We start from the raw sequence: 16919 nt of genomic DNA, 5'->3' as shown, positions 1-16919 counted from the left end.
TCAGGCATGCTCCTGTTGAACAATGCTCACGTCCATGAATATTGGCATCTGACATATGTCTGCCTTTATAAAACCTTATGCACAGGTCCTACCAGAACACTTCTACACTTCAATGTTGCACCTAATGCTGCACCAGCAACTGCATTTTCTTGGTGCAGCAAGGACAGTTTGCCCCTAGAGACACACCTTCTGCCCATGGACTGGACCAGGTTGCACCTCCAGGATTTTCTCTTGCTATCATTGCACTCGCTCACTCTGAATCTGCCCGGACACTCGCAGCATCCCTGCAATTGATTGCATTACAGTGCCTTTTTGTGGATTGCTGCTCAGCCAGAAATACAAGGTTCAGATTACTACTGTCATGTCATGCTGCTTAATGTAGATTTGAAGCCAGAAAGCTTGCTTTGTTGTCAGCAGGCCTTAATACAGTCAAGAGAGATAGCCTTTACCCAGGGGATCCTGGGACAGAACAAAACCGAAGGAGAATCAAACCACATTTGAGGCAGTAGCTCTTGTTTTTCTCTCTCAGCATTATTGCCAGACCTGCTGAGTTTCTCCAGCATTGCCTGTGTTTGCTTTGGTTTTGCACTTGTGGGTGGGGGGCTGAAGATTCATTGATCCTTAAAGGTGCCTCCCCCACATAAAACAAAGCAAGGAAAATCCTGGTCAAAGACTTCATGTCTAAAAGAAGTCTTTAAGCAATTAATTATGTCCCCATCTGAGCACCCAAGATCTGTGTGCCTATTATTACTTAATTTGCTAGCTTCATACTAATCCATAGAATCCCTACAAGGGGGAGCAGACTTTTCAGCTCAACAAGTTCACACCGACCCTCTGAAAAGCATCCCACCCAGACCCATCCCCTACCCTTTCCCTGTAAACTACATTTCCCATGGTTAAGGCAGCTAGCCTACATACTCCTGAATACTATGGACAATTTAGCAAGGCCAATCTACCTAATTTTCCATCTTTAGATTGTGAGCACCTGGCAGAAACCCACACAGATACGGGGAGAATGTGCAAACTCCACGTAGACAGTTGCCCGAGGGTGGAATCGAACCCCAGATCCCTGGTGCTGTGAGGCAGCAGGTGAGAGGGCAACAATTGTTATAACTGATTTGTCATAGAGTTTTACAGTGCAGAAGGAGGCCATTGACCCATTGTGCACACGTGGGTTTGTGAAAGAGCTACCCAGCCCATCCCACTCTCCAGCCCTATCTCTGTGACCATCTAGATTCATCACTTTCAAAGTTATATCCAGCTCTCTTTTGAAATCTTCTTTGGATTCTGCCTCCAACACTCTCCCAGGCAGAGTTCCAAATTCTAACAATTGTCTGAGTAAAGTTTCTCCTTATTTCACTCCTAAATTTCTTGCTGACAATCTTAAAATTGTGACAAAAACAAAAAGTGCTGGAGGCCTCAAGGGGTCAGACAGCATCCATGGAGAGAGAGGAGGATAATGTTTCAAGTCTAGAATACTCTTCATCAGAGCCCTATTGCAACCCCTAGTTACCGACATACCAACCAGTCGAAACAGAATATTGTTCAAAATTGTTTACAGCTTTGCACACCTCAATAAGATAATCTCTTCTCCGTTTTATGGACAATCAAACCAGTCTTTTTAATATTTCCTTATGTCTAAAATTCCTCATTCCTGATATCATTCCAGTAAATGTCCATTGAACTCTCTCCAGGGATTTACCATCTTTCCTTAAATAAAGTACCCAGAACTGAAAATAATACTCCAAGTATGGTCTGACCAATGATTTGCAGAGGTGTAACATCAGTTCCTTGCTTTTATACTCTGTCTCTATTTATAAACCCAAGGATCCTGTAAACCTTTTTAACAAGTATTTCAACCTGCCTGGCAACCTTCAGAGAATTATGCACATGAATCCTGAGGTCCTGTTCTCCCCTCGAAATTATACCATTGAGCCAGTATTGTCTCTCCATGTTCCTTCCACCAAAATGTATTACTTCACATTTCTCTGCATTGAAATCCATCTGTCAAGTGTCTGCCCATTTGGCCAACTTACCAACGTCCCTCTGAAGTCTCTCAATGTCATCCTCACAATTCACTGTTCAGTAAAAACAAGGACTGCAGATGCTGGAAACCAAAGTCTAGATTAGAGCGGTGCTGGAAAAGCACAGCAGGTCAGGCAGCATCCGAGGAGCAGGAAAATCAACGTTTTGGGCAAAAGCCCTTCATCAGGAATACAGGCAGAGAGCCTGAAGGGTGGAGAGATAAGTGAGAGGAGAGTGAGGGTGGGGAGAAAGAAGCATAGAGTACAATGGGTGAATGGGGATGGGGATGGAGGTGATAGGTCAGGGAGGAGGGTGGAGTGGATAGGTGGAAAGGAAGATAGGCAGGTAGGAGAGGTCATGGGGACAGTGCTGAGCTGGAAGTTTGGAACCGGAGTGAGGTGAGGGAAGGGGAAATGAAGAAACTGGTGAAGTCCACATTGATGCCTGGGATTGAAATGTTCCCAGGCGGAAGATGAGGCATTCTTCCTCCAGGCGTTGGGTGGTGAGGGAGTGGCGGTGAAAGAGGCCCAGGACCTCCATGTCCTCGGCAGAGTGGGAGAAGGAGTTGAAATGTTGGGCCACAGGGCTGTGTGGTTGATTGGGGCAGGTGTCCCGAAGATGTTCCCTAAAGCACTCTGCTAGGAGGCGTCCAGTCTCCCCAAGATTAGATTAGATTACTTACAGTGTGGAAACAGGCCCTTCGGCCCAACAAGTCCATACCGACCCGCCGAAGCGCAACCCACCCATGCCCACTCCCCTACATTTACCCCTTTACCTAACACTACAGGCAATTTAGCATGGCCAATTCACCTAACCTGCACATTTTTGGACTGTGGGAGGAAACCGGAGAATCTGGAGGAAACCCATGCAGACACGGAGAGAATGTGCAAACTTCACACAGTCAGTCGCCTGAGGTGGGAATTGAACCCGGGTCTCTGGCACTGTGAGGCAGCAGTGCTAATCACTGTGCCACCGTGCTGCCCAATGTAGAGGAGACCACATCAGGAGCAACGGATACAATAAATGATATTAGTGGATGTGCAGGTAAAACGTGGATGGATGTGGAAGGCTCCTTTGGGGTGTGGCACAGGTTTTGCAATTCCTGCGGTGGCAGGGGAAGATGCCAGGACAGGAGGGTGTGCTGTTGGGGGGTGTGGACCTGACCACGTTGTCACGGAAGGAACGGTCTTTGAAGAAGGTGGAAAGGGGAGCTTACACCTCTTCCCACCCTCCCTCCTGCAAAAATGCCATCCCGTATTCCCAATTCCTCTGCCTCCGCTGTATCTGCTCCCAGGAGGACCAGTTCCACCACAGAACACACCAGATGGCCTCCTTCTTTAGAGACTGCAATTTCCCTTCCCACGTGGTTGAAGATGCCCTCCAACACATCTCGTCCACATCCCGCACCTCTGCCCTCAGACCCCACCCCTCCAACCGTAACAAGTCAGAATGTTCCTGGTGCTCACCTTCCATCCTACCAACCTTCATCCACCGACATTTCTGCCGCCTCCAAACGGACCCCACCACCAGGGATATATTTCCTTCCCACCCTTTTGCAAAACCTGTGCCCACACCTCCTCCTTCACCTCCATCCAAGGCCCAAAGGAGCCTTCCACATCCATCAAAGTTTCACCTGCACATCCACCAATATCATTTATTGTATCCGTTGCTCCCGATGCGGTCTCCTCTACATTGGGGAGACTGGACGCCTCCTAGCAGAGCGCTTTAGGGAACATCTCTGGGATACCCACACCAATCAACCACACCACCCTGTGGCCCAACATTTCAACTCCCCCTCCCACTCAGCCGAGGACATGGAGGTCCTGGGCCTCCTTCACCACCACTCCCTCACCACCAGACGCCTGGAGGAAGAATGCCTCATCTTCCCCCACGGAACACTTCAACCACAGGGCATCAATGTGGACTTCACGAGTTTCCTCATTTCCCCTTCCCCCACCTCACCCCAGTTCCAACCTTCCAGCTCAGCACTGTCCCCATGACTTGTCCTACCTGCCTATCTTCCTTTCCACCTATCCACTCCACCCTCCTCCCTGACCTATCACCTTCATCCCCTCCCCCACTCACCTATTGTACTCTATGCTACTTTCTCCCCACCCCCACCCTCCTCTAGCTTATCTCTCCACCCTTCAGGCATTCTGCCTGTATTCCTGATGAAGGGCTTTTGCCTGAAATATCGATTTTCCTGCTCCTCGGATGCTGCCTGAACTGCTGTATAATTCACTATTCTCCCTAGCTTAGTATCATCTGGAAATTTAGAGGTTCTACCCTTAACACCCATCTCCAAACGGTTTAATGAATTAGAAAAAGCAAGGGGTCCAGCACTGATCGCTGGGGAACGTTGTTTTCAACTTGTCTCTAAACTGTGAAATGACCATTTCCACAGTAGCCTCTGTTTCCTATCTTCTCATCAATTTCTAACTCATGCTAAAAAAGACCCATCAATCCCAAACATTTCTAACCTCCATTTAACCTACTCTTTGGCACCATAACAAATGCTTTCTGAAAGTCTAAACAACCACAGCACTATCCTCATCCACTGCCTATGTCACCTCAACAAAGAGCTCAATCAAATTTGTCAGACATGACCTGCCCTTGACAAAGCCATGCTGATTGTCTAGTGTTAATTTATTTTTCTCTAAGCACAGATCTTTCTTATCTGTATTAGAGCCACCACCAGTTGCTCCCCCTGCACGAAGAGCTGATTCTAAAGAATGGTCACTGGACTTGAAACAGAAAACTCTGTTTCTCTCTCCACAGATGTCTGAACTGCTGAGCTTCTCCAGAAATTTCTGTTTTGTTTATGATGACCTTATTTCACTGGATGCCTCGAGAATCCTCAACTAATGTTAGATCCGAATGAAATTGTAGAAAACTAAAGTCTAAGCCACACATATAGTTGTGGGAATAGAATGAGTTAATGCATTTAGAAGTATTTGATTGCGTGAACATTTAGCAGAAATTGATTGTGCTAACTGACTAAATGGTTTCCATTATCTAACCTCCATGGTAATTTCATCCTATTTGATATCTTTGCAAATTTATATTATTAATATTTAAAAAACTCACATTGCATTTCTGCACAGCTCCCCCAGTGTTCTTAGTTACAATTAATATAGGTTATCTGCTTAATTCCACACTATTTCCTGCACCTGCACTGGAAATTAGGATGAAAACGTTTGACAAGGATATCTTTTGCTTGGCTGATGTTTGGATCATTGTTAATGTCTCAGCGAGACATCTTCAGATCATGGCTATTTATAGTAGTAACAACAAAGCAGTATTTCTTTAAGCAGCTACTTCAGTATCATATCTGCAGCTTAATATCAGGTATTACCCTTGGAACAGTAGCTCTTTATGACTAATTGTTGATGTTTTGAAATTGATTGGCAAGAGCCAACGCAAGTGAAGAAGCACAGTTTAAAAAATACGTATTGAATTACCTATTAATAACACCATCTGCTTCAGCCCTCACAGGTCTGAAAATCCAGTTTTATGCATTAGCATAATATTACTATTTGCTTGCTTATAGCCTTCCTGAAACTTGTACTTAACCCATCAAATCTTCCAAGGAGCAGGAAATTCTTTGGTTTCTTTTCCTGCCAGGTAACTCCATCAGATCAGTGTTATCTACTTCAGACCAGAGGAGGTGCACCAATAAATATTAATGTCTTGCATGTCAGCTCGGCCTTCTGATATCAGAACAAACCCGATGACCTGCTCCACTTCATATGTTCCTCTGTGGCTGACACAGCCTTTGTGTAAATAATATCAAAATGACTAGGGATTTCAAGAACTTTTAGATAATAGGACTGGGTCCTTTTGCTCCCTGGGGGTTGATCAGATATTTTAACAGATGAATGCAGACTGATTGCTCTGCTCTGACTTGATGAATGAGCGACTATCAATCAAAAAAAGATTCATATTTAGAAAAGGGGATCACATGGGATTAAAAGCTTATTCTAGTGCTCGAATTAACTCCAATTTTGCTCAAACTGGTGCCAGTGACAAGAAATGTTGAAATCATTGCTTATTTACTTGTTTCCATTAATTCTGGATTGCTAAAGGTCACATTCCACATTGTTCAAGGTTAATTTTGATTAAACACTGTGCACCCAGTTTTCACAGACTATGCACTTCTACATTTTCAGACCACCTTGTACATTCCTTTCCTGGCCTGGAGATCTGGAACACTCATGAGCTTGATTCCAGTGAATTGCTTTACTGTGAATGTTTCTCTTGAAAACTCAGGGAAGATGCATATGATTCACCTTAAATCAGACTTTCCATGTAATAGCTTGTCCCCATGTGACAATGAATTTACAAAATAATTGTTCTGCAAATAGAACTGTTAAGATCAACGGTGACTTTTGATCACTGTTACTGCATTTCGGCGTCAGAATTTATTCCCCAACCTCACTCCTGGCTAACTCCTGGCAGAGTCATTTATATAATACCTAATCAAGTGTCAATCTTGGCTCAGTAGAAACAGTTGACTCTGCAATCAGAAGGTCATGGGTTGAGAATCCACTCCTGAGATTTGAGTAGAATTTCAGCTGAACTGATACTGAAGGAGTGCCACACTGTAAGAGGTACAGTTTGAGAGGAAACCCGTACCCAGTCTCAGGTGTATGAAAAGCATAACATTGGACAATTTTGATGAAGTGCAGGAAAGTTATGTGTGGGATCTTGCAAGTCGTATTTCCTACATCACACCATTAAACTCATTTCTAAAATACTTTGTTGGCTTTTGAAGTACTTTTTGGGTATTCCAAGGGCATAATGTAAACGGGAGCTTTTTTTAAACTAATTCTGTTTTTGAAGTTTGTGGTAGAAATGCAACACTTGCCCCAATCAGGTGCCCAAGGTCAGTATTAATCTATTAATTCAATTCAGTTACAGTGTGGTTAGGTGCAAGGTTGACTTTTAGAATAGAATAGAACCACTACAGTGTGGAAACAGGCCATTTGGCCCAACAAGTCCACGCATACTCTCCAAAGAATATCCCACCCAGACCCATTCCTCATTACTCTACATTTACCCCTGACTAATGCACCTAACCTACACATCCCTGAACATTATGGGCAATTTAGCATGGCCAATTCACCTGACCTGCACATCTTTGGACTGTGGGAGGAAACTGGAGCACCCAGAGGAAACCCACACAGACACAGGGAGAATGTGCAAACTCCACACAGACAGTCGCCCGAAGCTGGAGTCAAACCCGGGTCCCTGGCACTGTAAGGCAGCATTGACAAACACTGAGCTATCATGCCACCCTTTTTGAACAGAGCCCCAACAATATGGCTCCGCATACTGTGCTACATTTTTCTGTTTCCCACACTAGCCATCTTGTGGTCTCCCCAAGGCAGCCTGCCAACTCTACCAACTTCTGAAAATAAACAACATGGAGTACCCATGATCAATAAGACAGCAGAGGTTGTAACCAAGGCCAGCAAAAAACTGTGCCATATCAGATGAGCTGTCCTTAATTATTCCCCTGATTTCAATTTCCATTAAACATTCCATTCATCCTTTTGACTATTTTCTGTTTTTTTTCTTTATTCTGATGTGTTTATTTGTTGACAGTCCCTAATTTGTTTCTCATTTGTTCATGAAAAGTAGGCATCTATGGCTTGGCCAATATTTATCATCTATCCCTTTTTATAGGCCAGTGAGCCTAACTTTGGTTGTGAGTAAGGTGTTGGAAAAGGTTATAAGAGATAGGATTTATAATCATCTGGAAAGGAATAATTTAACTAGGGATAGTCAATACGGTTTTGTGAAGGATAGTTCGTGTCTGACTAACCTTATTAAGTTCTTCAAGCAGGTGACAAAACAGTGGATGAACGTAAAATGGTTGATGTGCTGTATATGGACTTCAGTAAGGTGTTTTGTAAGGTTCGCCATGGTAGGCTATTGCACAAAATGCGGAGTTTTGCGATTGAAGTGATTTAACAGTTTGGATCAGAAATTGGCTAGCTGAAAGAAGACAGAGGGTGGTGGTTGATGAGAAATGTTCTTCCTGGACCTCAGTTACCAATGGTTACAAGACATAGATAAAATACAGAGCTGGGCTGAGAAGTGGCAAATGAAGTTTAATGCAGAAAAGTTTGGGGTAGTTCACTTCAGAGTTTCAGAGCCACGAGGTCATGTTTCAGCTGTACAAGACACTGGTAAGGCCACACCTGGAATACTGTGTACAGTTCTGGTCACCGCATTATAAGAAAGATATGGAAGCTTTGGAAAGGGTTCAGAGGAGACTTACTAAGATGTTGCCTGGTATGGAGGGAAGGTCTTACAAGGAAAGGCTGAGGGAACTGAGGCTGTTTTCATTTGAGAGAAGAATGTTGAGAGATGACTTAATCAAGACATATAAGATAATCAGAGGTTTAGGTAGGGTGGACAGCGAGAGCCTTTTTCCTCAGATGGTGAAGGCTAACACGAGGGGACATAGCTTTAAATTGAGGGGTGATAAATTTAGGACAACCATCAGGATAGTTTCTTAACTCAGAGAATAGTAGGGATGGGGAACGGCCTGCCTGCAACAGTAGTAGACTCGCTGACATTAAGGGCTTTTAAATGGACATTGGACACACATATGGATAATAATGGAACAGTGTAGGTTACATGGTCATCAGGTTAATTTCACAGGTCAGTGCAACATCGAGGGCCAAAGGGCCTGTACTGCGCTGTAATGTTCTATGTTCTGTCTTCTAAGTGCCACTTTAACTGAGTAACTTGCTCGGGCCATTTAAGAGGGTGTCAATCTGTGAAATTAATCCAAAGGAGAGTTATAGATCCAAAACATTCACTCTTTCTGTCTCTCTACAAATGCTGCCAGAGTTTCTTCAGCAGTTTCTTCTTTGTGTTATTTTAGATTTCTAGCATCTGCAACATTTTGCTTGTATTTGATTCTCAAACACATTCCATCAAAGTGTTCCTGGTACAGATTCAAGATTATTTCTCCTTTAAAGTTACCAAATGATATTTGAAGTTATCAAAGATCTGTCCTTAATACATGAATTTATTTACTTTTTATTTACTTCTAATGATGCGCTCCCCAAACAACATCCAATCAGTGTGCCTGAAGTAAAGACCTAAAACTAACAACCCAACAGGAATCATAACAGAATTGTTAATAACGTAATAAACAGTTCCTTAGCACATCCAAAATATCCAGAAGATTTTCACATTATGGATTAATTCCGAAGTGATGTCAGTTGTGTGGGCAAATGTATTTATTCTCTCTCAAAAAAAAGCAAAGAAATGACTGGCTTGTTAATCTATTTATTTTTTCATGGTTTTTGCTAAGGTTAAGATGCCAGTTAACCAGGGAGAGGGGTTACTCCAGAGATTTTATGTTGTAAATGTTGACATTCACTGGACCAGCATCTCGGGACCTCAGTTCAATATTTCGTCTGGGAAGGAGGAGGTGCAGGCAGAATAAGCACAGAGAAGTAGGCAATTTCTTAGCCCCTGGGGCAAAGTAGTGCCAATCTGGGCCAGATAATACCTCAAACCTCAGTGTGTGGCAAGAACCCATGAAGTTCTGACTTGAAGACAAGAGTGCTTTTTGCTGGGTCAAGATGACACAGGAGCAAAATGTAAATAGTATAACGAGTACAAGCCATCCTCAAAAACAGCTAGGCTTCGAAGCAGAATACAGGGAAAGACTGAAACCTTCCACAAGGCCACAATGAGATGTTAAATTTATCAAAATGTTTGAAAAAGATATCATGGAGGACCAAGGTTTTAAAGCAAGAACTTAATTTATTCCATGAATCGTGCCCATGTGCCATGAGATGCCAAATCACTTTGTGGTCAATTAATTACTTTCTAAGTTGATTCACTATTGTTTCAAAGGCAAATGCATCTGCTATTTGGCACAGAGTATGGTCCCACAACCTTACATTTGATAAATTGTCATGTAATCTTTTAAGTGGTGTTGGTGACAGATAGATGTTGGTCATGCCATCATGTTTAGAATTTGTCCTTGGGAAGCAGAAAAAATGGGCAAGGTTGACATTTACTGTTCTGAATTAATGACTTGAGGAGATAATAATGGGTCTTTTTTTTCTTCCTTTTTTTGTTTTTTTTCCTAACTGCGGTAGTGCTTATTTATGATAATGGGTCTTCTTTTAAAGTGACTGGCTGCTGATTGGTTGAGCCATTGTCGACAAGAGAGAGGTGCAGCAACAACTGTTAACTGTCAAGCTTAGTTCTCAATCAGGCTGGTGGACTCTGATTGGTCAGGGTGTTGTCTTGGAAATGTAGCAGGGCGTGGCTGTTTTCATGGCCTATTTTATTTCCTCCAATGAAAAATGTACAATAAGAGCAAAATAGTGATATGAGAAATAAAAGTCAAGAATAGCAGGAAGGCACAAAGAGAAAACAACTGAAGAATATACGAACATTCAGGTCTGGTTATTACAAAGATAAAACCAATACAAAGCTGAAGGTCCTGATTATTGAGGTTGATAGCTGAAAATGTGTTGCTGGAAAAGCGCAGCAGGTCAGGCAGCATCCAAGGAGCAGGAGAATTGACGTTTCGGGCATAAGCCCTTCTTCAGGAATCCTATTGAGGTCGATACATCATTCTAGAAAAGGAAGCTAGATAAACTGAAGGTGTAGCATTGTTAATTGAGGATCTAACTGGTGAAATAGTTAGAAAAATAATTGTCCTAGTCCTGATGTAAAATATTGAGTTTTTATCTCTATTCCATATGGTGAATTGTAAAGCAACATGATTTTACTGTCTGATAGCTATAAACAGCATTGGACCTTCACTTTACTCAAGGGGGTGAAAATATATTCTCGGCAAACTAAGTGAAATGTCTTTGTCATGGGACGAGATTGAAAGGCGTAAGTTCTAAATATGATTGTCCTTGATCCTAAGGCAGAATTTAACTGAGTTTGACATCAAGAAGCCCTAGTAAAGTCCGAGTCAACACAAAGAATGGGAAACTCTTTCCTGATTGGAATCATATCTGACAGATCAGAAGATGGTTGTGTTGGAGGTCAGTCATCTCAGCTCCAGGACATCACTGCAGGAATTTCTCAGGGTACTGTTCCATGATCAATCATCTTCACCTGCTTCATGAATGACTTTCTATCCATTATGAGGTCAGAAGTGAAGATGTTTGCTGATAATGCATAACATTCAGCACTATATGCAGCTCCTCAGATCCTGAAACAGTCCACGTTCAGTCCACCTGAAGATATCCAGGTTTTGACTGACAAGTGGCAAATAACATTCAAGACACTGAAGTGCCCAGCAATGATCAGCTCCAACAAGAGAAAGTCTGATCATTGTTCCTTGAAAGTCAATTGCACTACCATCAGTAAATTCCCCATGATCAACATTCCGGTGTTACCTGATGAAGGGCTTATACCTGAAATGTCGAATCTCCTGCTCCTTAGATGCTGCCTGACCTGCTATGCTTTTCCAGCGCCATCCTTTTCAATTCTGGTGTTACAGTTGACCAGAAACTGAACTGGATTAGCCATATCAATACTGTGGGTACAAGATCAGGTCAGATGTGAGGAATCCTGCAGTAAAGAACTCACCTCCTTACTCCCCAAAGCCTATCCACTCTCTGCAAGGCAGAAGTCAGGAGTGTGTTGAAATACGCCCACATTTAGTGCAGCTCCAACCACATACCAGAAATTCAGCACCATCCGTGACAAAGCAAAAATTACATTCCCAAACATTCCCAAACATACCACTGATGCTTCATAGTACCCATGTGTGCCATCAGTAAGATACACAGCAGGAAGACACCAAAACTCCCAAGGCAGCACCTTTCATACTCATAACCACTTCCATCTAGAACTTCAAGGGCAGCAGATACATGCGAACACCACCACCACCCGCAAGCTTCCCTCCAAGTTGCGCATAATCCTGACTTGGAAACATACTGTTGTTCAATCAGTGTTACTGGTCAAAATCCTGAAATACCTTTCTCCAAAACTGGTGGCACAGCATATGAACTGTCGCGGTTCAAGAAGGCAATTCACCATCATCTTCTCCGTGGTAACCAAGGGTGGCCAATAGACGTGGGCCCACACAGCAATGTCTACAAGCTATTAACAAATAAAATGAAAATTATAAAGAGAGTGTAAACTGGATTCAGGCTGTGGCTGTAGTTCTCCAAGTATATATAGCTGAAATGAATTTTGAGATGGAATTTGCATTTATTCCTTTAACCTTTCGATAACGGTGTCCCAAATCTTAATGATTAGATTCCCTACAGTGTGGAAACAGGCCTGTCAGCCCAACCAGTCCACACCGACGAGTAACCCACCCAGACCCATTTCCCTCTGATTGATGCACCTAACACTATGGGCAGTTTAACATGGCCAATTCACCTGACCTGCATACCTTTGGACTGTGAAAGGAAACCGGAGCACCCGGAGGAAATCCAAGCAGACACTGGGAGAATGGGCAAACTCCACACAGACAGTCAGCTGAAGCTGGAGTTGAACCTGGGATCCTGGTGCTGTGAGGCTGCAGTGCTAACCACTGAGCCACCACAACACCCATGCAGTTGCATAAACAGTGAGTCCTTTATCTCTGTCACAGCACAGCGTGCGTGCCTGTCCCACTGACAGGATATAATTTGGGTCCATGACTCACTACTTGAAAGGTTGCAACCAGTGTTTTGATGGGACTGGAGAAATCAGTAGAATTTGGACATTTCAGAGGACATTGCATAGTCAACTTTGACTGGCTGGATTGCCCTTCACCTTTGTGGCTTTAGGTTCATAATCCAACAAATGCTTGTTTTCCTCGGACTGAAATCCTACTGAGCTTATCAGCTGCGTAATGGTAAGATTCTCTGGGAATCCTGAGATCAGCCTCAGCAATCACCCCTTGCTCACACTGCTGGATGAATATATTGAGGGTGGGGGTATAAAATGTTTCTATTATGCAATTTCTTCAATAGGGTGGAAAAGAGTTAAAACAAATACTTGCCCAAAATTAATGCTCTATTCATTGAAATAACATGACAATTGCCTCCAGATCTCCAGTTCTGTCAGATCTTTTACAATAGCTAAGGTGTAAAGTCTGCATCAACATGTGCAGCACCGATGTTGAACCAGTTAAAGGATTCTTGGACTCATCCAGAAACCTGGTATTTGTTTCTGAACAAATACCTAAAATGTGCCAAATCTTTCAATTGGATCATTGTTCTGTTATTTGCATTGGTGCCAAATCCAGAACTGAACGGAAGCAATGGAGATTAACAGAGAAGATGCTTTTGGATTCCTCCCCAATTTATTTTGTCAAAATTTTTTTGCCCTGTGGCATGTAATCTTCTTATTGAGACCAGCAGTTGGCGTCGATTCCCTCTTCATGTCGACATCAGCATGGATAATCTTCATCGCAGTGCTTTTATCCATACAAGAACATTCATGTTTCGAGGATTCTCAACGAATACAGTTGTCCTTTTGTTGTAAACTCTTACACAATTCAATTTTAACAAATGGGCAATGTTGTTCAGTAAGGATCATAAGCTTATCACCCAGAAGTTCAATAACTTAGATGAAAGTTTAACAGGATGATTCAAGGGTGGAGAAGCTGGATTTACAGCAGCTTGACAAGTGTTAAAGGTTTTGTTTGAATCTTGATGGCAGGAAGGACTGAAGGATACGAGGAGGCCATTCAGGCAGTCAGCTCTGTCAGCTAGCTATAGGGAGGGCCATGGATTCATTGGGAGTAATTTCACCTCGAGGTCACAAGGTTGTCGGTTTCATTCACACCCAGGACCTGAGCACAAAAGAAAATCCAGGTTGGCATTTCATTGTGATACTGGATTAGTGGTGCTGGAAGAGCACAGCAGTTCAGGCAGCATCCTTGGATGCTGCCTGAACTGCTGTGCTCTTCCAGCACCACTAATCCAGAATCTGGTTTCCAGCATCTGCAGTCATTGTTTTTACCTACTTCATTGTGATAATTGAGGGTGCGGTGCACTGCCTGCGTTGCTGCTTTTTTGCATTAATCATTAAACTAAAGTCCCATCTGCCCTCTCGGATAGTTTTTTGGAGCCAGGTGAGGAAAAGAATTGGCTCCTCTCTTTTTATAACCCCTCTTGGATGGTCGGTTGGCTTGATAGCTGGTTTATAATGCAGTATAAACCCAAAAGTGTGGGTTTGATCCCTGCATCAGCTGTGGTTACCATGAAAGGGTCTCCTTCTCAATCTCTTCCCTAGTCAGTGTGGGGATTGATGAACCCACACTTGGTGACCCTTGGGTAAAGCCACCACCACTGCATCTCTGTCTCCAATGAGAGCGCATCCCTATGGTCTGGTAGATTACAGCAATTTTCAGTTGTTTCAACAAATTTGTTTGTTAGTATCCAAACAGATTGAAATAAAAAGCTAAATTACAAGATCTTCTTGAGTGACCATAAGGCATTGAGATATAGGGCCAGAATTTAGGTCATTTGGTCCATTGAGTCTGCTCTGCCACTCGTTCATGGCTGATATATTTCTCAACCTCAATCTCCTGCCTTCTCCCCATAACCCTAGATCCCCTTACTAATCAAGAACCTATCTGTATCTCTGTCTTAAATATACTCAATGACTTGGCCCCCTGCAGCGGTCTGAGGCAATGAATTCCACAGAGTTGCTGCTCACTAACTGAAGAAATTCCCCCTCACTTCAGTCCTAAAGGTCATCTCCTCTTTGTACCTTTGTTCTCGACCCTCCGATTAAGGGAATCATCTTTTTCACATCCCCTCTATTCAGACCTCTCAGTATTCTGTAAGTTTCAATCAGATCCTCTCTATACTCTCAACTCCATTGAGCATAGGCCCAGAATTCTCAACTGCTCTTCATAGCACAGCCCTTCATCCCTGAGATCATTCCATGAACCTGCTCTGGATCTCCTCCAAGACTGGCTCATGCTTCTTTCGATGTGATGCCCAAAGCTGCTCACAATATTCCAAAGGCAGTCGGACCAGAGCCTTTTACAGCATTTGCAGTACATCCCTGTTCCTATTTTCGAGCCCACTTGAAATGAATGCTAATATCATATTTGCCTTCCTAACTGCCAATGAATCGGCATTTTAGTCTTAAGAGAATTCTGAACTTGAACTCTACGTACTTCAAATTTCTGAACCTTTCCATTTAGAAAATAGGCTCTGCCTCTATTTTCCAAAATACATAACCTCACACTTTCCCACATTGTGTTCCATCTGCAACTTCCTTGCCCACTCTCCTAACCTGTCCAAGTTCTTCTGCAGCTTCCCCACATGCTCATGACTTACCATTGCAGTTATCTTTGTGGCATTAACCAATTTAGCAACAATGCCCCCAGTTCCTTTATCTAAATTACTAATGTATAATATGAATAGTTGTGATCTCCATTGGTCACCAGCTGCCATCCGAAAAATTCTCCTTTATCTCCATTCCCTGCCTTCTGCCAGTCAGCCAATCCTTGTCCTTTAACCATTAGGTTAAATAAAGTAACTTGCCCCTAATACTTTGGGCTCTTATCTTATTTAGCAGCCTCGTTCATTTCTTCCTCATCAGCTTTTGGGATTAAACGTGCAAACTTGAATACTTCAGCCTGTTAGTCTGAGCTAAGTGCATTTTCCTCAACTGATCTGCCTTTCCTTCCCTCTTCACAGCTCAAACGCTCTTTGTATTTCCCTTTCTTGGAATTCTATTTCCTCTTCCTTTTCCTAGATTTCCTTTTCTTTTTCACTTTCTGTTCTGTCTCTCTCATTTTCCAATTATTTTCCGCTTTTCTTTCTATTGGAATTCTAATTCTCAGATCTGTTGCTCCTTAATTTCTAACTCTAGGTATCTTACCACTCGTTTTAGGACTTCTGCTTACCTTCTTTCAAGGACGAGACTTATAGATTTACATATATTATTACATTTTTCCAAGAAAATAATAAAAAAAAGACAACCAGACGTAATTGTTAAGAACTTAGAGAAGGCTGTCTAGTACAAGTAGGGAGATAAAGGCTAACTGCATTTTAGGAATCCATGAGGTGTTAGATTATAAACCATGAGGTGTTCGATTATAAACCCGAGACTCCACTGTTCAATTGTTCACTCATAATCTGCAATAATGGCACAGTTTGTAGATGTTCAGTTCTTGTTGACCCAAATTGTTTTCTCTTCAAACACATTCTGGTTGAGAGAGTCAGGGACGCAGAGGATTCTGGCCTCTTGTTAGCAATTCACTTTTCTCTTTCTTAATAACAAGCTGAAAGTTCCCTTTCACCCTCAACCTCAAAGTCAAAGTAGAAACCCCAGTAGAAAAGCAATTTGGGGCAATATACAATTTTAATTGAAGGATTAGGCTGGGACTGTTTTCCCTGGAGCATCAGAGGCTGAGGGGTGACTTTATAGAGGTTTATAAAATCATGAGGGACATGAATAGGATAAAGAGACAAGGCCATTTCTCTGGGATGGGGGAGTCCAGAACTAGAGGGCATTGGTTTAGGGTGAGAGGGAAAAGATATAAAAGAGACCTAAAGGGCAACCTTTTCACGCAGAGGGTGGTGCGTGTATGGAATGAGCTGCCAGAGGAAGTGGTGGAGGCTGGTACAATTGCAACATTTAAAAGGCATCTGGATGGGTATGTGAATAGGAAGGGTTTGGAGGGATATGGACCGGGTGCTGACAAGTGGGTCTAGATTAGGTTAGGATCTGATTGGTATGGGCGAGTTGGACCGAAGGGTCTGTTTCCGTGCTGTACATCTCTATGACTCTATGACTCTATACTGTGATAGCTGCATGCTAAAATGACAACAAAAATGTTTATCCTGACAGACTGAGTAGGGGTGATTGCCCCTCCTCAACTTGTAACAAGATGTACAGGATCCCATGGCACTATTTGAAGAAGGAAAAGGGAG

General features: G+C 42.9%; 1 long non-coding RNA gene across 1 annotated transcript in view; it reads right to left on the bottom strand.

Annotated features, from left to right (window-relative positions):
* The window catches only part of LOC140480504 (uncharacterized), a 232971-nt gene that overhangs the window by 47410 nt on the left and 168642 nt on the right, over positions 1-16919 (bottom strand). The window contains exon 4 of the long non-coding RNA XR_011961318.1: positions 12064-12129. This is a non-coding gene — a long non-coding RNA (uncharacterized lncRNA). The remainder of the gene's footprint in view (positions 1-12063; positions 12130-16919) is intronic.

The sequence above is a fragment of the Chiloscyllium punctatum genome, chromosome 1, assembly GCF_047496795.1.
Source record: "Chiloscyllium punctatum isolate Juve2018m chromosome 1, sChiPun1.3, whole genome shotgun sequence".
Classification (NCBI taxonomy): domain Eukaryota; kingdom Metazoa; phylum Chordata; class Chondrichthyes; order Orectolobiformes; family Hemiscylliidae; genus Chiloscyllium; species Chiloscyllium punctatum.
The sequence above is the reverse complement of the archived record's forward strand: the minus strand, read 5'-3'. Positions and strand labels throughout refer to the sequence as shown.